The 27,379-nt window shown below is 37.0% G+C and overlaps 1 long non-coding RNA gene across 1 annotated transcript in view; it reads right to left on the bottom strand.

The window, feature by feature from the left end:
• LOC129626724 (uncharacterized) overlaps positions 1–27,379 on the bottom strand; it is a 237,891-nt gene that overhangs the window by 84,134 nt on the left and 126,378 nt on the right. Inside the window, exon 2 of the long non-coding RNA XR_008702159.1 lies at positions 14,520–14,616. This is a non-coding gene — a long non-coding RNA (uncharacterized LOC129626724). The remainder of the gene's footprint in view (positions 1–14,519; positions 14,617–27,379) is intronic.

Consider the following 27,379-nt stretch of genomic DNA (forward strand, 5'->3'; position numbering starts at 1 on the left):
ATTCTCCAGGCAAGAATACTGTAGTGGGTTGCCATTTCCTCCACCAGGGGATCTTCTAACCCAGGGATTGAACCCATGTCTCCTAAATTGGCAGGCAGATTCTTTATCATTGAGCCACCTGGAAAGCCCTGGTAAGATTACACCTTTGGTAATATAAGGAAAGGATCAAAGGACAGTATTGGAATGACTGAGCAAGAAATTAATGATTAGGGCCACAGCTAAGGTAGTGAAAGTTGGTATGGAAGAAGGAGGAAGGGTGATGGAGATAGATCCCAAGAAGATAGATGTAAAGCACATCATGACAGATTAGGTATGGAGAAGAAGGAAGAGTCAAAAATGACTTCTTGGGTGATAGGGTGGTTGTTGGAACATATTTACAAAATGAAAGCTCCTAGAAAGAAGGTTTCTGGAGCAAAATAATGAATGTTAAGTTTTGAATACTAATGAGATATATAGATAAAGAAATCTTGGCTGCACAAAGAGACTTGGGCTGGACACATAGCCTACCTTAGTGGAGGCTGAACAAGGTCACCAGAGAGACTGTGAAGAATAAAATGGATAGGGGCCTAGGGTACATGGACCTTTGGGGAAAAGTTGAAATTCACAGTGAAGTGAAGAAGAAGAGGCCAAAAAGCAGACCGTGTGGCCTAGAAATAACTGAGGAGGAACTTTGAAAAGGAGGCATGATTAAGAGTATTGGATGCTTGCAGTCAGATCAAAATTGAAACTAAAAGGGTTCTGTGACCATTGTTCTATGAAGATTTGACATCACTTTAGCAAGTGGCTTTCTTTCTACTGAATTGGACAAGGAGAAGGTCATTCTTTTCTGTGCACCAAGACAGTCTTAGCAGTAGGTAACACATGAAGAGCAAACCATACTCTGTTTTTCTCCTTACCTCCCTTCCCCAGGGGCTCAACTTTTTTAAATAAATGGAATCTTGTCAAAATGAACAGCAAGAGTATCTTGAAGGGAACAAAATCACAAAAAGAAAATGTATCTCAGGACTTAGATGAGGCAGCAGGAGCAGGAGTTTTTTTCCACATACATGAGATAATTATGAACAAGTATGAGTATCTACACACGGGAACCCCAATGTCTTTTAGCATTTCCTGACACCTTTTTTCTTCTTTGCTTTCCATATAATTGCTTCCTTCTAAAATCAAATAGGAGCCCTGATATATCAAATATGACTGCCTGATGTGTTCTTTTCTTCTCCTTTTCTTCCCTTTTCAAATATTTACATGTAGTTGAAAGTCTGAATGTCCAGTAAGGTCATAATTAATTTTGAGAGTTAGCTTTAAGAAAACACAAAATATATGTAGGAGAAAATACAAGTTCTACTAGATTCGCACTGAGATCTGTTTGTTATTCCCCTTCAAACAATCCTGCCAGTGCAGATGTCATATTGAAGACTTATCACTTAAAAATGTCAGCTGGACAGGAATAGAATACTTCACATCTGTTTACAGTATATTTATATATTATTAACACATTAAAAATAATTGGGGAAGATAATACACTGATAAAATATACCATATTATTCTTAAACTTTAATTAAAGAGATTTCAGCTGGTGTAGGAAAATAGTATAATTATGTGACTCTGCTCAGGAAATGTTTAATAACTTGGCCAAGGTCACACAGACAAGAAGTGGTGGAGTTAAAATTAAAATCAACAGCAGTGTCCTTAACCACGATTGTTAGTTCTTGCACAAATGCTTGGTGCTCACATTTGTAAGGTGAAGAGACCCAGGTAAAGAAGGAATTCTCATGTAAAACATGCTTCAGAAGTATAATTCTCCAAAAGACATGTGTGTGAAGTCCTTGAAAACAGCAAAAGAACTGAGGGATACGTGCAGGTGTGGGAAACATGTATTAAAAATACCCACAAAGTGTCTGGGTTCACCTCTTCTCTGGAAGAAGATTAGATGAGAGAATTGGGAGCCCATGAGGAATGGGAACCTGGAAAACCTAAATATTAGAGAACTTGGAAATAACTAGATGTCTAAGTATCCTAGCAGATATTTTTGTAGTGGTTTATAATAGGTGCCAAGGGTGTGGAGTGTGTGTGTGTGTGTGTGTGTGTGTGTGTGCATGTGCACAAATGTGCACTTGCATTTACATGTACTTTAAAATGCAGGCTTAAGTTAATACTTTAGCTTTCTCTTCTAGCTAAAAATGAAGATACTCAGTAGCAGGGCAGAGGAAAATATCAGTAAGACCACCCAGACTTGAAGTCATTGCATGAATCTCTAGTTAAGCCCAGTAAGAGCTGAACGAAAACAAGGAAACTAGAGCCAGAAATAGAATGAACTTGGATGATACCAGTTCCAGTTGATGAGGCATTACCATTTGTCTGATGAAGACGTAAAAGTGATGTAAGAAAACTAGACTTACTGCTAAGACTTAAGTTCCATGTTTGATTCTATAGCCAGTAAAAATCTATCCACCTTTAACTTTTACTTGAGTTAATAGAATGTCTTGTATAAACTAGACTTTCTTATTACTACCCCTGGATTTGACATTAACAAGTTCTGACACCTTTGGCAAGTTGCTCCACCTTTCTGTTTTCAGTCTCCTCATCTCTAAAATAAAGTTAATAGTATATAACATATGGTTGGGTAATGGATCTAAGCTACACTGAAATTACTCAATAAATGTTAATTACTGTCACTACCGTGCCTGTTATTATTACCATCTTTAACTCCTGTTAAAACCTGTCATTAGAAATTTCTGTCAAAAAATGAAAGTTCAGGACAAATAAGGAAAACTCTTCTTCAAATTACTAAGTTTAAGTTGGTACCATTCACACATTTCTCAAACTAGGAATACTGGCATGTTCTCCAATTACTTCATGGTCTTCCACATTCAAAGAGGTCACCAAATCTTACTGAAGGCATATTCCAATGACTTTTGAATCTTACCACATTTTTTCATCTCCACTCTAGATTTCACATGATGAACATCCCTAGTTCTTAAGAAATAAACAACAAGAAACCTCACTGTTGACTTCCCAGCTGTCAAACCATGTCTCTGCTCCTCTTCACAATAAATGCCCTCAAAATGCAAAATGTCATTCTTAATCACTGGCTCTACTATCAACCTTCACATTTCTCTTGAATGAATGACTCACATACTCTTGTCTACCATTCCACCAAAAATAGTTCCTATTGAGGTCACCTCTCTGATGCTGAATCAAATGGCCAATTTTCAGTCGTAATCCTTCTCAACCCTTCTGCAGCTTTGTCATAGGTGATCACTCCCTGTTTTTCCAAACACTGTCTGACAACCAGGGAAGGCCCTGATCTGTACCTCTTCTCAGATTCATAGATGAACCTGATCACCCTCAGATCACACTTAACCTCGGCCCCTTGCTACACTGAATCTTCTACTCTGGCTTAACTGTGGAGAGGTATGAAGGAAAGTATATGAAATTGAAGATGGAGGAGACCAGGAAGCTGGATTCTATCCTGCAATGCCCAAATTCTACATCTATAAATTTCAAGCCAGGCTAAAGAGAAGCAAACAAACATTAATAACAAAAATATTTCACATGATTTGCATATGATCTATTCCCTCACCTCTATTTATCTCCACAATTTGGGAGAAGACAAGAAAGCAACAGCCTTCTGAACTATCATGAGTAGAATAGAACCCAGGAGCCTAGCTAGGAATATAAAATGCAAGGGACAGGAGGAAGAGGAACTGGAAAAGCACAAGGGAAGAAAGAGCTTCTAGAAAGCCAGCACTTAATGGATCCTCACATTTTCCCTATAAACAATAGCTTTCTTTGAAATTAGGGTCCATAATCCTGCTAGAAAGCCTTTAATTTAAAACAAACTGGTGAGAAAGGAAAAAAAAATCTCTTAACAATGATTAAAGGATTCAAACATATCAAGAGAATCTTTCCTTTTATAATACTTGCATTTTCTGCAATAAATCTGTATTCATAGAGTTGCTCGAAAGTATTTCAGCATTGAATTTCATTTTAAATTACTGAACAAAGTTTTAGGCAATAGAAAATCAGCTCATAGCCACAGCACAATAGTAGTTAAATATTGAAAGCACATGCGGGACACAATTGCCCTCACCTGCTTTTATTCTGGCAGAGATTTCACCTAGGATGGAGACAGAAAGCCCAGACTCTCACTTTCTCAGCCTCCCTTACAGTTAGAGCCTGAATCTGTGACCCATTCTGGCTTAGAGGGCCTGCAAGGAAACCTACTGAGTGAAGGGGGATGAAGGATAGAGCACAAAGTTCCTGAGAGGTGCTTAACTCTATATTTAGCATGGTTGGGAGGATGTGATGATTTCTGGGGCTGCTGCAGCCACCTTGATCACCATGAGTCATAACTTCACTGTCACACCAAAGACAGTGGACCTGAAGAGTGGCAAAAGCCTGAATCCTAACTCATTTCCATGAGCCTCTGAGCTGCTCCACAGCTCGCTCTACTATATAGAAAGTAATTCATTCTTATTGCGTAAGTCCCTTGAAATTTGGATATCTTGTTACACTAAGCAGCCAAAAGCAACTTACCTACTAATGAACCAAGCTATGCACTTAGGCCAGAGTTTTAAACTGTCAAATTCTAATAAATAAGGACATTTTGCTCGCTATTAATATATTTATTTTTTGTATCAAGATAAACAATGATTCCTACCAATTTTAATTATATGTATTTAAGGTGATACATGGAAAAAGCAAGAGAGTTCCAGAAAGACATCTATTTCTGCTTTATTGACTATGCCAAAGCCTTTGACTGTGTGGATCACAATAAACTGTGGAAAATTCTGAAAGAGATGGGAATACCAGACCACCTGATCTGCCTCTTGAGAAATCTGTATGCAGGTCAGGAAGCAACAGTTAGAACTGGACATGGAACAACAGACTTGTTCCAAATAGGAAAAGGAGTACGTCAAGGCTGTATATTGTCACCCTGCTTATTTAACTTATATGCAGAGTACATCATGAGAAACGCTGGACTGGAAGAAACACAAGCTGGAATCAAGATTGCTGGGAGAAATATCAATAACCTCAGATATGCAGATGACACCACCCTTATGGCAGAAAGTGAAGAGGAACTCAAAAGCCTCTTGATGAATGTGAAAGTGGAGAGTGAAAAAGTTGGCTTAAAACTCAACATTCAGAAAACAAAGATCATGGCATCCGGTCCCATCACTTCATGGGAAATAGATGGGGAAACAGTGGAAACCGTGTCAGACTTTATTTTGGGGGCTCCAAAATCACTGCAGATGGTGACTGCAGCCATGAAATTAAAAGACACTTACTCCTTGGAAGGAAAGTTATGACCAACCTAGATAGCATATTGAAAAGCAGAGACATTACTTTGCCAACAATGGTCTGTCTAGTCAAGGCTATGGTTTTTCCTGTGGTCATGTATGGCTGTGAAAGTTGGACTGAGAAGAAGGCTGAGCGCTGAAGAAGTGATGCTTTTGAACTGTGGGGTTGGAGAAGACTCTTGAGAGTCCCTTGGACTGCAAGGAGATCCAGCCAGTCCATTCTGAAGGAGATCAGCCCTGGGATTTCTTTGGAAGGAATGATGCTAAAGCTGAAACTCCAGTACTTTGGCCACCTCATGTGAAGAGTTGACTCATTGGAAAAGACTCTGATGCTGGGAGGGATTGAGGGCAGGAGGAGAAGGGGACGACAGAGGATGAGATGGCTGGATGGCATCACTGACTCGATGGACATGAGTCTCAGTGAACTCCAGGAGTTGGTGATGGACAGGGAGGCCTGGCATTCTGCAATTCATGGGGTCACAAAGAGTTGGACAGGACTGAGGGACTGAACTGAAGGTGATACTGGGAAAGATTGAGGGCAGGAGAGAAGGGAGTGACAGAGGATGAGATGGTTGGATAGCACCACCGACAATGGACATGAGTTTGAGCAAACTCTGGGAGATGGTGAAGGACAGGGAAGTCTGGCGTGTTATAATCTATGGAGCTTCAAAGAGTCAGACATGACTTAGCAACTGAACAACAACAACAAGGTGATTATAGACATAAAAATGACAGTGTGATGAATAAGATTATCATGGCTCCTGGTAGGATGTAGCTATTGGAATACATTGTCATTGTTGTTGTTTAGCAGTGAAGTCATGTCCGAGTCTGCAACCCCATGGACTGTGGCCCACCAGGCTCCTCTGTCCATGGAATTTCCCAGGCAAGAGTACTGGAGTGGGTTGCCATTTCCTTCTCCAGGGGACCTTCCCAATCCAGGGATCAAACCCATGTCTCCTATGTTGGCAGGCAGGTTCTTTACCACTGAGCCACCTGGAAAGCCCACTGGAATAGATGAGGGTTTCCTAAAGTGTTTCTTGGAAGGTTAGTCCATAAAAAGGATCCAAAAGAAAGTTGACTTCAAGGCCATGCAAATTTAGGAAATGCTTCTTGTCATAACCTTTTGTAAAAGTTCAAGTACATATTGAAAATAAAGACATTGAGATACCCAGTAACTAAAAAGAATTAACTTTATTTTATAATTTTGGCCCATTTTTTCAGAGACCATTTATTAGTATCCCCAAACCTGACTGATTGAAGTCCCTCTAAGCTCCAAAGTTCTACAGTTAGAAATACTTGCAAAAAAAAAAAAAAAAAAGAAAAGAAATACTTGCTAGCTGTGTCAGCTTGTTGTGATACTATAGCCAGGACATAATGCTCAAGAATACACCTCTGGTCAACTGGAAGGTTTATGAGGGCAGATTATGGGTAACTGGGTGTTCCATAGGTTTACTCCTAATGCATGGTGAATATACACATTTCACCCAGGATAATGGCTTCTCAAGTCTCTCACTATATCTGTGTACAAGGATGTAGGAAATCACAGATGGTTCAGGCTCCACTGACAAGTAAGCTACTTGGTAAGAGCCCTTCTTAACACTTTTAATCACCTAGGTTCTGTACCCAGTACAGTCATTTGTAATTCATACCTAGCTTTTTTTTTTTCTGCTCTTCATTCTACTTCTAGACATGAGACTCAGTCACTGCTCAGATAACTCTCAAATATGGAGCAGTCACTTCAGCTGTCTAGGCCTCACTTTCTCAATTTCTCAAGCCTTCTAAAACTAAATATTTTAGTTTTGATATTCTGATATTCAACATTCACTATTTGGCATGGGAATTTTTAAGTTTGTGGCTAGTTGGTTTAACTGATTAGTTTATGTTCCCAATGATGCCACCTTTGAGAATTAAGTTTGATTTATCAGATGACCCAAAAGGTAATAACATGTCAAGAATGAATTTATTCTCTTCTATTTTTTATTAGAAGACTCATTCTATCAAATGGTTGCTTGGAAAATACTGAAACAGAATATAAAATTTCATATATGCTTTTCTTTAAAAGTGAACAGGTTAATGGAAACAGAACTTTAGTTTAGGAAGCTAATGAAGTTCTGGAGATGAATGGTGGTTATGGTTGCCCCCAAATGTAAATGTACCTAATTTTACATGCCACTAAAATATACACTTAAAATGGTAAAATACTAATTTTATATTATGCATATTTTAGTATGTATGGATCTGAGAGTTGGACCATAAGGAAGGCTAACACTAAAGAATTGATGCTTTCAAACTGTAGCGCTGGAGAAGACTCTTTTTCTTTTCTCTCTCTTTTTTTTCTTTTTTTTTTAAATTTTATTTTATTTTTAAACTTTACAATATTGTATTGGTTTTGCCAAATATTGAAATGTATCCACCACAGGTATACATGTGTTCCCCATCCTGAACCCTCCTCCCTCCTCCCTCCCCATACCATCCCTCTGGGTCGTCCCAGTGCACCAGCCCCAAGCATCCAGTATCGTGCATCGAACCTGGACTGGCGACTCATTTCATACGTGATATTATACATGTTTCAATCTCATTCTCCCAAATCTTCCCACCCTCTCCCTCTCCCACAGAGTCCATAAGACTGTTCTATATATCAGTGTCTCTTTTGCTGTCTCGTATACAGGGTTATTGTTACCATCTTTCTAAATTCCATATATATGCGTTAGTATACTGTATTGGTGTTTTTCTTTCTGGCTTACTTCACTCTGTATAATAGGCTCCAGTTTCATCCACCTCATTAGAACTGATTCAATTGTAGAAGACTCTTGAGATTTCCTTGGATAGCAAGGAGATCAAACCAGTTAATCCTAAAGGAAATCAAACCTGATTATTCATTGGGAGGACTGACGCTGAAGCTGAAGCCCCAATACTTTGGCCACCTGATGTGAAGAACTGACTCATTGGAAAAGATGCTGATGTTGGGAAAGACTGAGGGCAGGAGGAGAAGTGGATGACAGAAGATAAGATAGTTGGATGACATCACCAACTCAATGGACATCAGTCTGAGCAAACTCCAGGGAATAGCAAAGGACAGGGAAGCCTATCATGCTGCAGTCAATGAAGTCACAAAGAACCAGACATGACTTAGCAACTAAACAAATATTTTAGCAAAATTTAATAAAATAAAACATTATTGTAAAATTATTTTATTTCCATCTCTTAACATATAAAAAGTGACAAAACAATTTTGCTACAACTGAATATCCATATGCGAGAGGATAAAATTGAAACTTTATTTTTCACCATACTCAAAAATCAACTCAAAATGGATTAAATACTTAAACAAAGACCTGAAACTGTAAAACTCCTGGAAAAAATCCACTGTTTTAAAAAACACCAATAGAGATCACTGAATATGTCTTTAGTTCCTTAAGAACAGGGACCATATTTATTCCTTTTGTATTTCAAAAAACTTAAAAGAGTGCCAACAGCATTATAGACATTCACAGAAAACTGATTAAGAATTCACGAGGAATTGATCTGAATTTAAACTGAACGACCAGACTTCAGTGAAGTAACATCTAGTTAAACTCCTAATTAGTCACGTTGTCACAGGAAAACTGTGGCGGTGGTGGTGGTTCTTTCTTTTCATATTCAATGTACTGTCTAGCTCACTTCTACAAATACTAGAGAAACTTAGTACTATTTCATGGTAATTTTCAAAAGAAAATCTCTCAAAACCCCCAGGTCCAGAGGTTTTAATAATGATAGCTTCAGTTCATCACATTTACATTATATGTGAATGTTGTGATATGTATTTTACATTTTTAATTGGAGGATAATTGCTTGACAATGTTGTGTTTCAGGTGTACAGCGAAGTGAATCAGCTATATAACATACATCCCCAACTCTCGAGCCTCCCACCTTATCCCCCTCATCCCACCCTTCTAGGGTATCACAGAGCACCAGGCCAAGCTCCCTGTGTTACCCAGTGATTTCCCACTAGCTGTTCTTCACAGTACCCAGGAGATCTTTAATTAATGTGTTATATCACATAACAACAAATCAGTAAACATCAATTAATAAACACTAGGTAAGGCTCTCAGAGACAGCAATGGCACCCCACTCCAGTACTCTTGCCTGGAAAATCCATGGACAGAGGAGCCTGGTAGGCTGCAGTCCATGGGTTCGCGAAGAGTCGGGCATGACTGAGCGACTTCACTTTCACTTTTCACTTTCATGCATTGGAGGAGGAAATGGCAACCCACTCCAGTGTTCTTGCCTGGAGAATCCCAGGGGTGGGGAAGTCTGGTGGGCTGCCGTCTATGGGGCCACACAGAGTCGGACACAACTGAAGTGACTTAGCAGCAGCAGCAGGTAAGGCTCTGAAGTTTTTTTTACTGTCTTTGTGACTATTTTGGAGTACTACAAAACAGTGTGGTTCTAACATCCACATCACCACGTGCCTTCCGTGGCTTATACTTTGGTAGAAAATTCTAAAAAATGTCCTGGCTTCACCAACAAATATATGAGACAACAAGAGAAGCAAGGCTATTCAGATTTAGTAGAATAAAAATTGTTAACAAGACTGAAATCTTCAGTTCCAGACACAGTAAAACAGGTAGCAGCTATGGCCCACTCCTGAACCTGCAGCCTCCCCCTCACCACTGGAAATATGTTTGCTGGTTAATTTGTCAGTATTGTCCTCAAACAAAGAGCCCCTTTTCATTGGCAGGTGCAGACAAAGCTTGGAAAAGCTACACAAAAAGGACTCAATAAAAAAAGAGAGAGATGTCCTTGCTGAGATGGTAGTTCTTTCTGATTTTCTGTAATAGACTTCACTTTGCCATGAAATTAAATTTATAGTATATCTGTGAGACACTGGGACTCCAGCAAAGCTTTGCTATTCCCTGACTTGACATTAACACAGGCATTTTCATGGGAAGGCCATTGCAAGCCAAATAACTGGTTATGTGAACAGTTTACAGAAAGCCTTTATTTAAAAAGAAAATGGATAGGGGCTGCTGTTTCCAGAAACTGTGAGTACACAGACGCACATTCAAATTTTGTTTTCCTTTGAGAATAGTTTTAAAAAGAAAGATGTAACATTAGACAATGGGAAGCTCTGGGACCTAGTACAACACCTCTGTGCTTATTATTCTGATTCATAATCCAGCATTTATCAGGCTACAAATGGAATAGCAAAATCTTATTTCAATAGCAGATGATCCCATCATAGTAAAACTCCAGGCTGCAGTTTCAGCTCTGGAGTACGTACTACATCAAGTGGTACATAATCCTTGAAGAGTCCACACCAAGAAAGTACTCTCTCCTGAGTCAAATAAAACCATCAGCCTGCATCCTGGTCTTAAGGAAAATGAGCTGATATTGACCTACTGTGTTTTGGACTTGAACAGTGGATTCAATTTCCATTTGTGCAACTAATTTTAAAATTAAACTAAATAGAGAAATTAAAGGGACTTCCCTGGTGGTCCAGTGGTTAAGACTTTGCCTTCCAATGTAGGGGGTACGGGTTTGATTCCTGGTTGAGGAGATAAGATCCAACATGCTTCACAGCCAGAAAACCAAAAAAACATAAAACAGAAGTAACATATTTAATAATAAGAGGAAGAAGTGAAGTTGCTCAGTCGTGTCCAACTCTTTGCAACCCCATGGACTATAGCCTACCAGGCTCCTCTGTCTATGGAATTTTCCAGGCAAGAGTACTGAAGTGGGTTGCCATTTCCTTCTCCAAGGGATCTTCCCGACCCAGAGATTGAACCCAGGTCTCCTGCATTGTAGGCAGATGCTTTTACCATCTGAGCCACGAGGGAAGCCCAACATATTCAATAAAGACTTTAAAAAATGGTTTACATCCAACAAATCTCAAAAAAAAGAGAAAATCAAACCAGTTAAGGGTAAATCTATGCAAGGAGGTCAGGTTGGGAAGAATACATTGTGAAATTGATATCATGTAATTATCAGAGAAAACTCGAGGTCTTATTGATAGCTCTCAAGTGAAAACATCAGAGTGATTCATCCTGCTACAAAATATAAGAAAAGAAAGAAATAGCTTATTAATTAAATGATGGAAAGCAGGCAGTTTCCCACTGATATGACATTTTGGAGATCATTTGGTTCAATGTATTGATAAATGAAGAGTGACTCAAATGAGTGACTTGTCCAATGACAAGCATAGACCATGACTCCCCAACTCAATCATTCTTTCACCAGGACATGCAGCTTACAAGTCTGGCAATAGTAATCCTCAGACTGAAGCCTTTTCAGGATCTGGAACTTTAATCAAGTTAATTCCGGAATTTGTAAGCAGAATTTCTTTTGTTCTGAAGCTTAATGTCACCCAAGAACCACACTCTCAACAATGATTTACCTATTGTACCTGATAATACAAGACAACGGAAACATTAGAATATGACCAGCTTAACAGCACTAAAGCGAGGATTAAAATAATTCTTCTAGCTAAGAATTAGGCAGAGAGAAGATGAAGGAAAGCCAGCCATTGCAAACTGCTTTTGTAAGATTAATTAAGATGGGGTCTTCACAGCAGGAAGAAAGCCTTTAAGGATCATCAAGGCACAGCCTGGACACTGAGACTGGGGGTTATAACTGTAGTCAGTAGGCAACAGGCCAGCTCATCTGGCATGCAGGTATAATAAATGGACCAGTTCTCCAGAGAAGAAGCTTTGGACCAAACTTTGACAAAGACACATGGAATGTAGGAGCTGAAAGGTATCTCAGCATGGTTTGGTTGATTACCTCATTTTGCATGTGAGAAAACCAAGGCCTCAAGAGGCCACGTGATTTCCTTAACTTCCTAGTTCTTGTCCAAATGATTTCCCCTTGTACAGAGCAAGTCTCAGGCATAAATGCTCCCTATAGAAATAAAGAACACAGAAACTAATCAAAGGAAAATTTTGAAAAATATTTGATGTGCAAAGGAGTATTTATCTCTGATTAGATGAAGAATCCACAATCTATGAGTTCAGAGCTTTGTATATTTGAATCTCTATTATTTCTTCTGTAAAATGGGAAGGGTATTTTTTCATACATTTTAAGGATTAAATAATGAATCACATTTGAATGCATTTTGAAACAATGAAGTGATGCACAAACATGACCTTTAATACTTAATTCCTGCTAGGAAAATCCATTTTTAAAGTAATATAAATGCTATTTATGGCAAGGATGACAGGACATAATAAAAGACATAAAGCATAAAGCATGTTCATGACTTTGGGAACATCATTATTTGATATGGTGGCATGAATTTCTAGCAGATAGAATCTACTCTTAGGATTTACAAATGTTTCCAGGTACACAACCTCAAACCAGTGTTCGATAAACTCTCCAGATGACATTCTGAGAAGAATGAACATATTATGCACAGATACACAAGACTTGCCTGGAGTAGGAAATGGCAACCAACTCCAGTATTCTTGCCTGGAGAATCCCATGGACAGAGAAGCCTGGTGGGCTACAGTCCATGGGGTCGCAAAGAATCAGACATGACTAAAGTGGCTTAGCACAGCACACATGATTTACTTAAAATTCTAAGTATTTCCCCAAAAGCCCCAGTTAAGAACATTGTACAAAGCAAAACCCTTCAGGTGGCTCTAATAGTAAGGAGCACACCTGCAATGCAGGAGGCATAATGAGATGCAGGTTCGATCCCACATCTGGAGAAGGGCCTAGAGATCCACTCCAGTATTCTTGCCTGGAGAATCCCATGGACAGAGGGGCCTGATAGGCGACAGTCCATGGGGTCGTAAAGAGTCGGACACGACTAAAGTGACTTAGCATGTATATGTGCACAATTTGGAAGTCTTTTCTCTTTTCCTTTTGTTTATAAGACACTCCAAACCATAAATCAAGTAACATTCTAAAAGTCACACCGAATTCAGGTTCCAAATACTAAGTAACCTCCACCTACTTAAAATGAAAGAAATATACAATCATTCCAGATCTATTTAACAAAATAGACAATATAAATCCCTGCACACTTCTGAACTAGAAATCATAGACCGAAGAAGAAGGAGAAGTAATTATAATTGCAAGGAATCAATGTAGCTGGAAGCATTTTGAAAATTCTAGAACTATGAGTATTGGTGATGCATTAATTACTACTAACAAAAGTTAAAATTTGGAGATTTCTTCTGCTGAATAGACAGACATCATTAATAGTTTATTTCTGAGAACCAAAGAATCACATTACTATTTATAAATTACATTCATGCCTCCAAATACCTCTCTGATCTGATAATCCAGGATTGACTGCTTCTTTACTATAATACTTATTTCTATCTAAAAATCACTTTGTAGCTGAGTCCTAATTATTGCCCTACTTACTATAACTGAATGCTTCAGAACAGTCGCCTCTCATAAGAAGGCAATTTGTAAGATCGCTTCAACCTTTACTTGAAGAGTCTTCTATTATGATGATAAAAGGCCTGGAAACCACATCATATGATGAACAGCTTAAAGAACTCTACTCACATAATGCTATTGTGAGTATATCTATTAACACTTCTTCCTCTAATTATTTGCTTATATATATATATATATGCCTCTCCACCTATACTGTGAGGTTTTTCCAGAAAAGAGAATGTGTTGCTTTCATTTTTGTATCCATACATCTGGACATACAACCTGATAGATGGTTGATGGTCAATAAATTTTGTATTTATTGAAGAAAGAAAGTTAGAATAAACCAGAAGAAAGCAAATTAGTGAATTAGTAGATTAGTTCCAAAAAGGTAGATTTGGACTCAACACAGATGTGCGTGCATGCTAAGTCATTTTAGTCATATCTGATTCTTTGCAGACAGACTGCCTGTCAGATCCTATGGACTGTAGCCTGCCAAGCTCCTCTCCTGGGATTCTCTCCCAGGAGAATCCATGGGGTTCTCCAGGCAAGAACTCTGGAGTGGGTTGTCATGCCCTCCTCCAGGGGATCTTCCCTACCCAACGATTGAACCTACATCTCTTCCATCTCCTGCACTGGCAGGTGGATTCTTTACCACTAGCACCACCTGGAAAGCTCTCAACACAGGGGAGAACACCAAAAATATATCCTAAGACAAAAGGTCCACACAAAAGTAAAGAACAAATATATGAATACTAAGGGAGATAAGGGGAATGGTGGGATGAATTGAGAGATTGGGACTGACATATATATTACTACTATGTATAAAATAGATAACTAATGAGAACCTACTGTGTAGCACAGGGAGCACTACTCAATGCTCTGTGGTGAACATATCCAGCATTGGCAAGCAGGTTCTTTAGCACTAGCACCACTTGAGAAGTCCAACCTAAAAGGAAAGAAAATCCAAAGAGGGGATAAACGTATACATATACGTATAGCTGATTCACTTTGCTTTACAGCAGAAACTAACACAACATTTAAAGCAACTGTACTCCAAAAAACATTAGTTGAAAAAGAGCAGAAATCTAGCCAATCTGATATTTAGTCAGTAGCTACATAGCCAAAATGGTGCAGTTAGGAAGCACTGGTTAGGTACAGGATTATGTAAGAAGACATCACTGGAAGTTACAACTCAGCTCTGAAGTTCTGTCACTTTCACAGGTACTGTGTACTGACAGTGAATTCCATTTCCCTCCCCGTGACCTGCACTGACATATTCTAAATGTTTTTCATACATTATTCTTTACATCTTTCCAAACTGTTTACTCTTCCACAAATTAGTTTTTAATACCTCAAAAGGGGAAAAAAAGGATAAAGCATTCCTGAACTAACTTTGAGAATTAAAAAAAAATCATAGCAGTGCAGTATATATCCAGCTATGAGACATGAACACCTGTTAAATATCTAAATATGAACAAATTGCTGCTTTTTATACCTGAATTTGATTTCTTAATCATACAAGCAACTTAAATGTACCTCATAACAATTTTAAAACCTCAACGAATATAAATCAAAGGACTGCAAGCTTGATTTTTCCAAGCACTGCCTTCTAGAAAGGAATTTTTTTAAACTGCATCCTTTGTTCCTCATGTACAGACTGCTATATTAAAAATGGATAACCAACAAAGATCTACTGTATAGCACAGGGAGCTCTGCCCAATATTTTGTAATAACCTAAAGTGGAAAACAATTTGAAAAAGAAGAGATACATGTATATGTATAACTGAACCACTTTGCTGTACACCTGAAACTAACACAGCATTGTTCATCAACTATACCCCAGTACAAAATTAAAATGAAAAAAGAAACTTTGAGAAGTTTATATAAATGAAGCATTACCTCACTGACACAGTACACAGAAGACTGGACTAGAAGTTGAGAGATTAACATTCCCATAAAAAATATTCTATCCACTTGAATTCTAAACTGGTCAGACTCATAAATCAGACCTTTTCACTTCAACCCTCAGCACATAAACAAACATAAATAAATCACAGCATTTAAATCTGGAGAAAATGGAGGAAAGGGTAGCTTGAATGAAAGCATAAAAATTAAAACAAAGTTGGTAAGTAAGGCAAACATCTTGTTTTGAAAAACAAAGTCCAGAAGCTCAGAACAGAGGGATGTGGATAGCATTCTTTTTGGCTCTCAAAGACCAGGAGCAACAGCTAAGGAATTGTCACTTTGAAGAAGCAGAATAACAGAGAAGTAAAGCAAAAGGGCCCTGCAGATGTGTAGCCCAGGAAAACAGAGGTCAGTCCCAAGCAGGGAGTTAAAACACAGAGGACCAGACTGATGCTAAATCTAAATCAGATCTGGGAGCCTGAAAGTAAGCTGCTTTTACACAGGGTATGCTCATAAATAATGCTCTCTGCCCTGTTTCCTGCAGGGAGCTAGACAGTTGTCAAGCATAACCTGTTTTAGGCCTTTAGATGAATTCTGTTCTTTACCAAAAAGGGAGAAAAGATGCTATGATCAACTCCAATGTGGACACATCTTATGGGCTCTACGTGTGAACAAGAGAGTGCACGGTGTGTTCCCTCCTGCTGATCTGGGGCTTTGAGGAGAGATGGTGTGATATAAGGTGGCACTAAAAAAAGACCTCAGATTCACACGATCCATCAGGGATGATACTCAGAATACTCAGCAGCTGCAATAGCAGGAGCATCTACCAATCATGACAGATAATCTAAACCTAGGACACCAGCTATGCGAGATATTTTTGTTCAGTTGCTCAGTCATATCCGACTCTTTGTGACCCCATGGACTGCAGCACGCCAGGCTTCCCTGTCCTTCACTATCTCCCGGAGCTTGTTCAAATTCATGTCCATTGAGTCAGTGATGCCTTCCAAACATCTCGTCCTCTGTCACCCTCTTCTTCTCCTGCTTTCAGTCTTTCCCAGCATCAGGTTCTTTTCCAATGAGTCAGCTCTTCGCATCAGGTGGCCAAAGTATTGGAGCTTCAGCTTCAGTCCCTGCAGTGAATACTCAGGGTAGATTTCCTTTAGGATTGACTGGTTCGATCTTGTGGTCAAAAGGACTCCCAAGAATCTTCTCCAATGACACAGTAAGCATCAGTTCTTAGGTGCTCAGTCTTCTGTTCTAACTCTCACATTCATACATGACTACCGGAAAAACCATAGCTTTGACTAGATGGACTTTTGTCCATATTTGTCCTTATTTGTCCATTGGCAAAGTAATGTCTCTGCTTTTTAATACGCTGTCTATGTTTGAATAGCTTTTCTTCCAAGGAGCAAGTGTCTTTTAATTTCATGGCTGCAGTCACCATCTGCAGTGATTTTGGAGCCCAAGAAAATAAAGTCCGTCACTGCTTCCACTTTTTCCCCACCCACCACTATCTGCCATGAAGTGATGGGACCAGATGACATGATCTTAGTTTTCTGAATGCTGAGTTTTAAGCCAGCTTTTTCACTCTCCTCTTTCACCTTCATCAAGAGGCTCTTTAGTTCCTCTTCGTTTTCTGCTATAGGGTGGTGTCATTTGCATATCTGAGATTATTGATATGAAAGATATACCAAGTACAGTCCATACCTTCTGCATATCAGCCCGGCAATCAGCTCATATACCCAGCTCTTAGGGTGAAGGCCTCCCTTACTTTGACTCCATCTCCTGCTGCCAAAAGGCCTACCATGTCCTGAAAGTTTTTTTTTTTTTAACATTGCAGTGGGCCCCTTGAAAATTGATTTCACTCTGTTTTAGGGAAGGGAGTAAAGTAGATCATACATGGCAGGTATAAAATAGAATATTATTTTCCCCCAAGTTTTGAAAATGCATAGTTATATATGCAAAGAGTCGGACATGACCTAGCGACTGATCTGATATATATATATATATATATATATATATATATATATATAATAGGAGAATAAATATAGAAATGAGTAAATGTAAGAGAAAGAAGAATATAGAAGCTTTATCAGAAAAGCCAGGTGGAAGTGGGAGAAGGAAATGAACAATTACTTGCTGGTTTGGCTATATGTTTGGTATGATTTTCTTACTGGACTGGCCTTTAAGTTAGTGAATTTGTAAGGACAAGAATCATAGCTATTTTAAGAATCCTTGTATCTCTCAGTGCTTAGAACATAGCAAAAGCACAATAAACTTTTCATTCTTTCAATTTTTAACCAGTAAAAGCACACAAATACATCCAGCCCACAATTTGAAGAAATATATTTCTGTATGAAATATATTTCAGTATGACACACTGTATGCAGTATGACAGATTAATATATACTTTATTTAGGGGTGTTGTGCTGTAGTTAGTCGCTCAGTCATGTCCAACTCTTGGTGACCCCATGGACTGTAGCCCACCACGCTCCTCTGTCCATGGGATTCTCCAGGCAAGAATACTGGAGTGGATTGCCATGCCCTCCTCCAGGGGATCTTCCCAACCCAGGGATCAAACCCAGGTCTCCTGCTTTGCAGGCGGATTCTTAACTATCTGAGCCACCAGGGAAGCCCTTGTTTAGAGGGGATGTTTAGGGGGATGTTTAGCCCTTGTTTAGGCGGCCAATATGGCAGAGTAGGAAGACCCCGAGTTCACTTCCTGGGCATGCCAAAATCACAACTATTCACAGAACAGTCACTTATGAGAATGATAAAAACTAGCAGAAAAGATTTTCTACAAATAAAGATATAAAGAATAAAGCACAAGAAGACCTATAAGAGGGATTGGAGATGCCATAGGATCAAGACCCACCCTCCAGGGTGGCAACCCAGAAATGAGAGGATAACCACAACTGCAGAGGTTTTTTTCCAAGAAGAGAGGGGCCCAAGCTCCACCTGAGGCTCCCCAGTAGAGAGAACCTGCATTGAGAAGATGAGCCCCCAGCATGTGTGGCTGTGATGACCAGCGGGGCTTGCTTACAGGAGAGCCAGAGGACTGGCAGAAACCAACACCAAAGGGTGCACGCAAGTCTCAAACACTGACTCCCAACACGGAGGCTGTAATTTGAACAAAGCCTGGGTCATACTCACTTGCTAATCTGTCAAAATCATATGAACTTATAATGGGGAAGTTTATAATGATACATGCTTACTTCAGGAAACAGGAAAAATTTCCAACAATCTAACCTCACACCTAAAAGAACTAGAGTCAGCAACTTAGTAGAGAAAAGGAGATACTTGCTTGAATTTAATCTAGAATGTATTCTATATTTTATGTAGAATATAGAATAAAGGTATATTTCTGTGGTAAGAGAATCTCATAAAACTATTCAAATGACTCATATGCGTGAACTATTGAAATAGTAAATTGGATATAATGACTTAAAAAAGGAACTAGAAAAAGAACAAATAAACCCCAAAGTTAGTAAAAGAAAGGAAATAAAAAAGATCAGAGCAGAAATAAATGAAATGAATATTTTTCAAAGTATAGAAAAGATCAATGAAACTAAGAGCTAGTTTCTTGAAAACAAAGAAAAATTGATAAACCTTTAGTTAGACTCATTAAGAAAAAAAGAGAGAATCCAAATCAATAAAATTAGAAATTAAAGATAAGTTACCGCCAACACCACAGAAATACAAAGGATCACAAGAGATTACTACAAACAAGTACACACCCATAAAACAGACAACCTAGAAGAAATGATTACATCTCTAGAAACATACAGTCTTCCAAAAGTGAATCAGGAAAAAATAGAAAATATGAGCAAACAGATGGCTAGTAATGAAACTGAACCCATAATTTGAAAATACTTCCAATAAACAGAAGTCCAAGACCAGACAGCTTCACAGGTGAATTCTACAAAACATTTAAGGAAGAGTTAAAACTATTATTCTGAAACTATTCCAAATCGAATAGGAAGGAATGTTTCCAAACTCATTCTAGGAGTCCAGCATTAAAACTGGATAAAGACATCACAAAAAAATAAAATTACCAGACAAAATCACTGATAACCATAGACGCAAAAATTCTCAAAAAATATTAACAAAACCAAATTTAAATTAAATTTTTTAAATTTAATTGGTTTGTTAAAAATGTTAACAAACCAAATTTACATTAAAATGATCATATGCCATGATCAAACAAAATTTATCTCAGGGTGTAAGGTGGTTCTATATCTGGAAAATTGATATGATAATCCACATTAGCAAACAGAAGAATGAAAATCATATGATCATCTCAATAGACAATGAAAGCGCTTTTGACAAAATATCCATTGTGATAAAAACTCTCCAGAAAGCAAACATTCTGACCTTAAATATGTTTATTGAAATAAAAACAATAAAGTAAAAAGAATGGCAATTTGAATAAGTAGAAAAATTCACCATCATATAGAAAGGTTTTAATACAACTTTTTAAGTAGCTAATTGATCAAAGGGAGAAAATATTGAGAAGGATATAGAAGTTCTGAATGAAATCATTAATGCACTTTATCTAATGGTCACATGGAGATTATATATCCTAAAACTAGACAACAAACTGGTTACTCTCACTTGTCACATTTTTTTAAAACTGATCACAAACTGAGTAATGAATCTTAAAATGTTTCAAGAAATTAATAAACAAACCATATACTCCAACTAGAGAGAAAATAAGTTAGAAATCAATAACCAAAAGGAATCTATAAAAAGTTTTTTTTTTTCTTTTTAAAGAGCTTGGAAATTAAGGAACACACTTCTAATTAGTGAATGGATCAAATGAATAAATAAAAATTTAAAAATTACTTTGAATGTTAACAAAAATCTGGTGAAAACCTATGAGATACTGCTAAACCGACACCACAAGGCATAGCTATAGCTTCAAATATTTATAGAAAAACTGAAAATTAATGAGCTATAAATCTCACTGAGGATATAGAAAGAAGAACTACATAAAATCAAAAAATGAAGACTAAAGAAGGAAGAAAATAATGAAGAGCAAAAATAGCAACATGGAGAGCAAGCATAGAATAGAGTTATTTAAAAAATGATAATGCATCATTCCTATGCTGAGTTTATTCCAGCAAAGCAAAGTTATTTAATATTAAAAATGTCAATTGATATAACTCATCATATTAATGGATTAATGGAGGTAATTTATATGTTCATCTCAATATATACAGAAAAGACATTTGATAAAATGCAATATCCATTTTATGATAAAAGAACTTGAGAATAGAAAAAAAATTTGCTTATTTGAGTAAATATTACCCAAAACTTGAATTAAATATCATACTTTAAAGTAAATATTAAGTGGTGGAGCCCAGGAGCAGGTAAAAGATGCCCATTTCCACCACTTATATTCAACAACATTCTGGCAATCCTAAACAGTGCAGTAAAGCAAGAAAAGAAATGAAATATATTAGAATTAGAAAGGAAGAACCAAGACTGTTTTAAATCTTTAAATAACAATTTGATATGATTCTTTAGAAAACTATTTACAATCAATGTAAAAGACTATCAGCCTTGCCAGATTTTAAAAAATAAATATACATATACAGAAGTCAATTGCATGTCCATAAGACCGAATCATATAGTCACTTTAAAAATGCATCAATTACAATAGTATTAAAACAATCAAGTAACAAGAAATAAATTTTTAAAAATCTATGCATCGTATTCTTGGAAAAGTTTTTAATATTTGATAAGGGTTAAAATAGACTTAACATAATTAAATGTTAATTTATCGGGAGACTATATAATCTAAGGGCTTCCCTGGTGGCTCGGTGGTAAAGAATTCACCTGCCAATGAAGGTGGGGAAGATTCCCTGGAGAAGGAAATGGCAACCCACTCCAGTATTCTTGCCTGGAAAATCCCATGGACAGAGAAGCCTGGTGGGCTACAGTTCATGTGATGGCAAAAGAATTGGATACAAGTTAGCAAGTAAACAACAACAATCACCTATGCCTACTCAATAATATAATCTTTGGGCTTCCCAGGTGGCTCAGTGGTAAAGAATCCACCTGCCAATGCAGGAGACATGGGATCAATTCCTGGGTCCCTGGGTCTGGAAGATCCCCTGAAGGAGGATATGTCAACCCACTCCAGTATTCTTGCCATGGATAGAGGAGCCTCCAAACTACCGTCCACGGAATTGCAAAGAGGCGGATGCAGCTGAGCAACTCAACACCTACTGCACGCACACATAACCTAAAGATTCTCTCTAAATCGGTTTATAAATTCAATGATATTTCCAACACTTCTGCTATTTTTTTTAATTAAAATGGACCCTTAACTCATATTTCACACAAAAATCAATTCCAGCCACATTAAAGATTTAAATGAAATAAACAAGGCAATAAAATTTAAAGAAAACTATATAGGAACATAATCCTATGACCTCCCAGTAAAGAAGAATTTCTTAAACAAGAGAAATAATCCAAGCCATAAGTGGAATGCCTGATCAATTTGGCTACATTAAAATTGAGAATGTCTATCTTTAAGAAAACTTAGAAAAGCTAATCTATAAGCTACAATGTGATACAAAAATACATAAACGATCTTGGCCAGCCACCAGCAGTCCATATTTCACCTTTTTACAAATTGCTAAATGTTCAATTCAGTTCACTTCAGTCACTCAGTCGTGTTCGACTCTTTGCGACCCCATGAACCGCGGCATGCTAGGCCTCCCTGCCCATCACCAGATTGCTAAAGGTATCAATACTCAAATTTTTGTGTGTAAAGTCTTCTTTTCATCTCTTAGTTGATGAAAGCCACCATCACAAAGTATAACACCCAATAACTGGAGAATAATGTCCCTCAACAGTAGGAAAACTAGAAGTCTGAAAATGGTGCTGCAAAATGTCATCCTTCTATCTGTGCAAGACTTTAGAAGGCCCACTCTGACCCTCTTCCAAAGGATGACAAGTCCACAGGATCAAAGAAACACACCAAGCTAGAGACTGTGCTTCCCACTACATATCATGTTCAGAGGATAACTGGCGCTTTACAACATCCTCCAGCTTGTTTCCATAGCTTTCGCTAGTATTTATCTTAACCGAGATAAGCCTAAGGAATAGTCAAGGAGTGGCTGGTGGTGGGGGCTAGGCGGGTTGGCATGGAGAGAGCTTGGGCAGTCAGACAGGGGTATATACATACACGCATGTGAACTTCAATGAGAGCATAAGGGTCAAGCTGTGGCTGCACAGAGTGAGGGTGTCTGAGAGCTCTAAAGGGAGTTGCTATGAAGGTTCCTGTGAAGGTCCGTTTGCCCCAAAGTTTCAACAGAAAGTTTTATGTGTTGGTTAGCTTGATTTATAAATTTCAAACATTTGGTCATATATTTTACAAGCCTCCATTAGCACTCTTGTCCCGAGCCCTGTAAAGATAGCAAACGGGCCTGATTGTGGAAAGCAAAAGGGAACACTTCAAAGGAGAATTATAAGAGTTTATTTTAATCTTTCTGTATGATACAAACTCTTGGGTTAGCCAAAAGATTCATTCAGGTTTTTTTTGTAATATCCTATGGAAAAACCCAAGTAAACTTTATGGCCACCTTAATACATAGTGACCACATTAATGAAATGCATAAACTATATGAATAATAGAAAATAATGATAGGAGGAAGATTCAATTTTAAAGAATGAAATTGAAGAAAATAAATAAAAAAATAAAATTGAATAAAATAAATAAAATGAATAAAAATATGAGCCATTGACTTAAATCAGGAACGTGAAATACAGTTAAGAGAGAAATCCAGGCTCCATTTCACCAATTTTTCGATTTTCATAATCATATAGTCTACAAAGGTTATACTTGGCTTAGAAAAGGTGACTATTTCTTTCTATTCAACACCCTCATTACTTTTTGTGGAAAAGGAACTTTTCTACTATGGTCTTTTGATCCAGGAGGCTATTTTTTAAAGGGGCACAAAATAGCTATATTTAATGTGAATTTGTTTAATCATCCCAGTGTACATTCTAAATCTTGGGTTATGCAACAGATAAATAAATACTGCAGAATGATTCTCCATATTCTGAGAATATAAAAGTCACCAATCAATTTGTGATACATGAGATCCAAGTACAAATGAATGGAAAATAAAGCAAATATGGCTGAACTTTTGCCAAAATAAACGCAAGAGAAAACAAAGGAGAAATAATCATAGATGTATCAGCATTGGAAGGGATTTATAAAAATCATCTATTTACAACCCAGGACCTGACATTCACTACAGGTGAGCATCATCTACCTATTTGCCCAGAATAGAAGCTTTACTATTTTAGAGATTTGCATAACAGTAGTCCTGACTTTTGGTAGGTGCTGGGGGGTAAATACATGTTGAGTGAATGAATGAGCCAATAGATTTTTTTTTTCGTAATAGGTTCATTTTCTGGTTTTCATTTGTCATCCTTTTATTTATTTTACGTTACAAGAACATTAACTAAGTCTTCTTAAAGCTGCCAAATTCTTCTCCCTTAATTCTTGAGTTGGAGCATCCTTTCCTTTTGTTTTTTTCCACTTAGAGCATGTTGGTATACAAAATTTCAGAGAGCTTAAAAAGGTTAAATATCGGTATAGACAACATTGATATGGCCACCACCACATTTCTCCTTTCTAAGTAAAACTAGTGTAATTCAATAAATCATTGATAACATCTTAAATAAGTCTCTCTTTTAGAATTATCTTCTGGATCTTTTATTCCCAATGATTTTACTTAGGAAGTCAAATCTGTACCAAGTTTGATCTTGGAATAACAAATCATAATTTTAAAATACTTCTAATGGAGAGACATAGTAGTAGGGTCTCTGGAACTGGACTACACGATATCTAGCTTGCTTTATTTTCTAATTGCTCTTATTCTGAGTGTTCTTCTGAAGTGTTGCATTGTTTGCCAAGAACTGAAGGTGAAAAGGAAAAATAGAAAGTGCTTCCTTGAGAAAGAACAGAGGAGAAAATTAACTAAAAGAGAAATCCAACCTAGGAATTACTTGGGAAAAAAAGCAATTATGAAGTCATTAGTATTGCATTACTATGAGTCAAAGTTTAAAAAATAGTGAATACTTCAGATTTCTGTAAATAAATGCATAGCAGTATCCTGTTCTGGCAGACCTGAAATATGGGTAAGTAATTAACCTTCAGGTTGTCAGAATTGATACACAGTCATCATCATTGTATCTCCAATGGTATAAACCCCAAAGGAAAGCATAATTCTTGTTGCTGTCACTCTCATTTGTGGCCCCAAATCACACAGAGAAAGTTTTTTCTGCTTCTTTTTCCATGCAGAATGCTGCCTATGAAATTGATTTTTGTAGAATAATAAGACAGCTGAAATGCCTTCTGAATGATAACATTGCAGAGGCCAGCTTTAGGTATCACATCACTGCATACTGAAATTCAATTCATATGTTCTGCTGATCAGTTGAAACACTTTCTAAATTCTTGTGGTTGGTTGACACACATTCAAAGTAATTATCATGGGATTCTTAGGAATATCAAACTGATAACTGACCTCCAGCATATAAGAGTTACAAGTTTGAAGCATCAATTCTCATCATATGTATTTCTCAGCTTTAAATGATTTTTTAAAAATTATAAATCCCCAAATTATCTTTATAAACTTGCTGTTCACCCTGGGTACAGAGAGAACTGGATAAATGAAATCTCAGTATTTACTGGGAATAAACCATCAGTCGTCTGGGCAAGACATATAAGATATTTATGTCATTTGCTTAATTTACACAAACTGTGAAATGAACATTTTCCTCTACAGACTTCATGAATTTTCTGAGCACTCATTTTCTTCATTTAAACCAACTTTTTTAATCCAACTGCAATCCTCCCATAGACCTGCATAGAAACATGCTACTATTAGTTACATTAAGATTACTCGTACAATCCTCATGGCTTTGTCTTACCGATTAATATATTCATAGTGATTAAGCTAAATAAATCAGCACGAAAAAGCTTTGCTTCTTAGGACAACTGTGTCCACTTCGCAGAATCAGTAATGTATTATTAGTATGTCTAACAGGCTTTCTGCCTAAACACTGGTTCTACTCCTTCTTTTCAAAAAGAGCATAGGAAATGTTGTTGGTTCATTTTTCATTAAAATATTTAAGTCTAGCATCATTTCTTTTCCCAAGTGACGTTCCATTTTAAGATACTTCAGACACAACGACCCCACCAAAGTATACAGAATCATAATAGAAAGTGAAAGTTTAGTAATAAATGCAATATGGAACATTATTTTAAGGTTTCTGATAACAGTCAACATTTTAAAATTTTTATTTCTTCTTTGGAAGATAACAAGAGCCACATATTTGATTCAAAAAATGATTTGAGGGTAAGAAAAGGCTTGTTTTATCTTGCCTGGTAATAGATTTTTTTTCTTTTGCTGAATTCTCTGCGTGAATAACAAGAGTGGCAGCCATTTTTCTCCCAGCTCAACATCAAAACCCCTTTCATCTGCTGTCTAAATGCAAACAAAGCAAACCTTCCACCAGGCCTTTCTTTCCAGATAAATTAAAACTCTCATGTCCTGGGGCCTAAATCAAGCCTACAGGCCTTCCCTAGATAAATCCGCTCTCAACCTGAAATCTTCTTGCCACACGTGCTCCTTGTAAGATAATTTTGCAGTAGCTAATCAATAATGCAACAGTAAATTGCATTTAAATAAACATTAGCAGCCCCTCTTAATGAATAAACCCTCATCTGCAATTTGTCAAAGTCAGAAATACTGGACTCTTTTGATATTCATTGGAATATTGGAAATTGGAGCTTTGACAGGTTTTATGTACATTGCAATTACCATTGTGTGTATGTGTATGTGTGCACTAAAAAAAGGCTTATTTTTATATATTCTGGACTGAATATAGTGGAACATACAGCAGGTTTCTAGACTGGAATTCATATGTCTGCTACCACCCTGGTTAAAAATATATTGAGATAATCCTGCTTTCCATTGCAAATTACGAGGCAACCAAGTTGTATGTACCTCATTTGAATTTTCTGACTTTAGATGAAAAAAAAAAGTAGAAATCTTTACTCTGAAATGGTAATGAGAAGGAAAACTACCTGATTTGATATTATATGTATCATCATTTCTATATTTCATAGAAGAAAGTCATTATTATTAAGGAATTCTGAAATAATTATAGAAATTATAGAATCATTGACCTGCAGACCTAATATTTTTAATATACAAAGATACTTTTCTAAAAATTTTATTTTTAGGTAGATTATGAATGTTATAATGGGCTTAATAAGTACAACCCCTTAACATTCACTTCTATTGTTCTACAGAATGCTTAATTTAAAAAAGTAAATGACTATTATTTTCAAATGCTTTAAAAGGACCTAAAATATTAAGAGATATCTTTGATTGTAATCTGTAAGAAAGAATGGAAGACTCTATCTATGTGGTGTCATATTTTGAGATGCTCTATAATTTTTTTTGGAAAAATTATGTTTTTCCAAAATTTTTTAGAAAAATTAAATTTTCCAAATTTAATATCATTTTCTGGACCTTAAATGTATATATTTTAGAGATCCTAACTAGAACAGTCACTTCCAGTCAAAATGAATGCCATTTTAAAGCTATGAAAATAAATAGCACTTTCTATTTTATAGGAATTTCAAAGCACTTAGTGTGGGAACAAAGCAGAATAATACTATGACATAAAGATTTGCTTGAAGAAGGAAACTATTCTGTAGGAGTATCATTAGAATTAAAGCCATTCTCAATCTATATATTCTCTACATA

The sequence above is a fragment of the Bubalus kerabau genome, chromosome 14 (genome assembly GCF_029407905.1).
Source record: "Bubalus kerabau isolate K-KA32 ecotype Philippines breed swamp buffalo chromosome 14, PCC_UOA_SB_1v2, whole genome shotgun sequence".
NCBI lineage: Eukaryota > Metazoa > Chordata > Mammalia > Artiodactyla > Bovidae > Bubalus > Bubalus kerabau.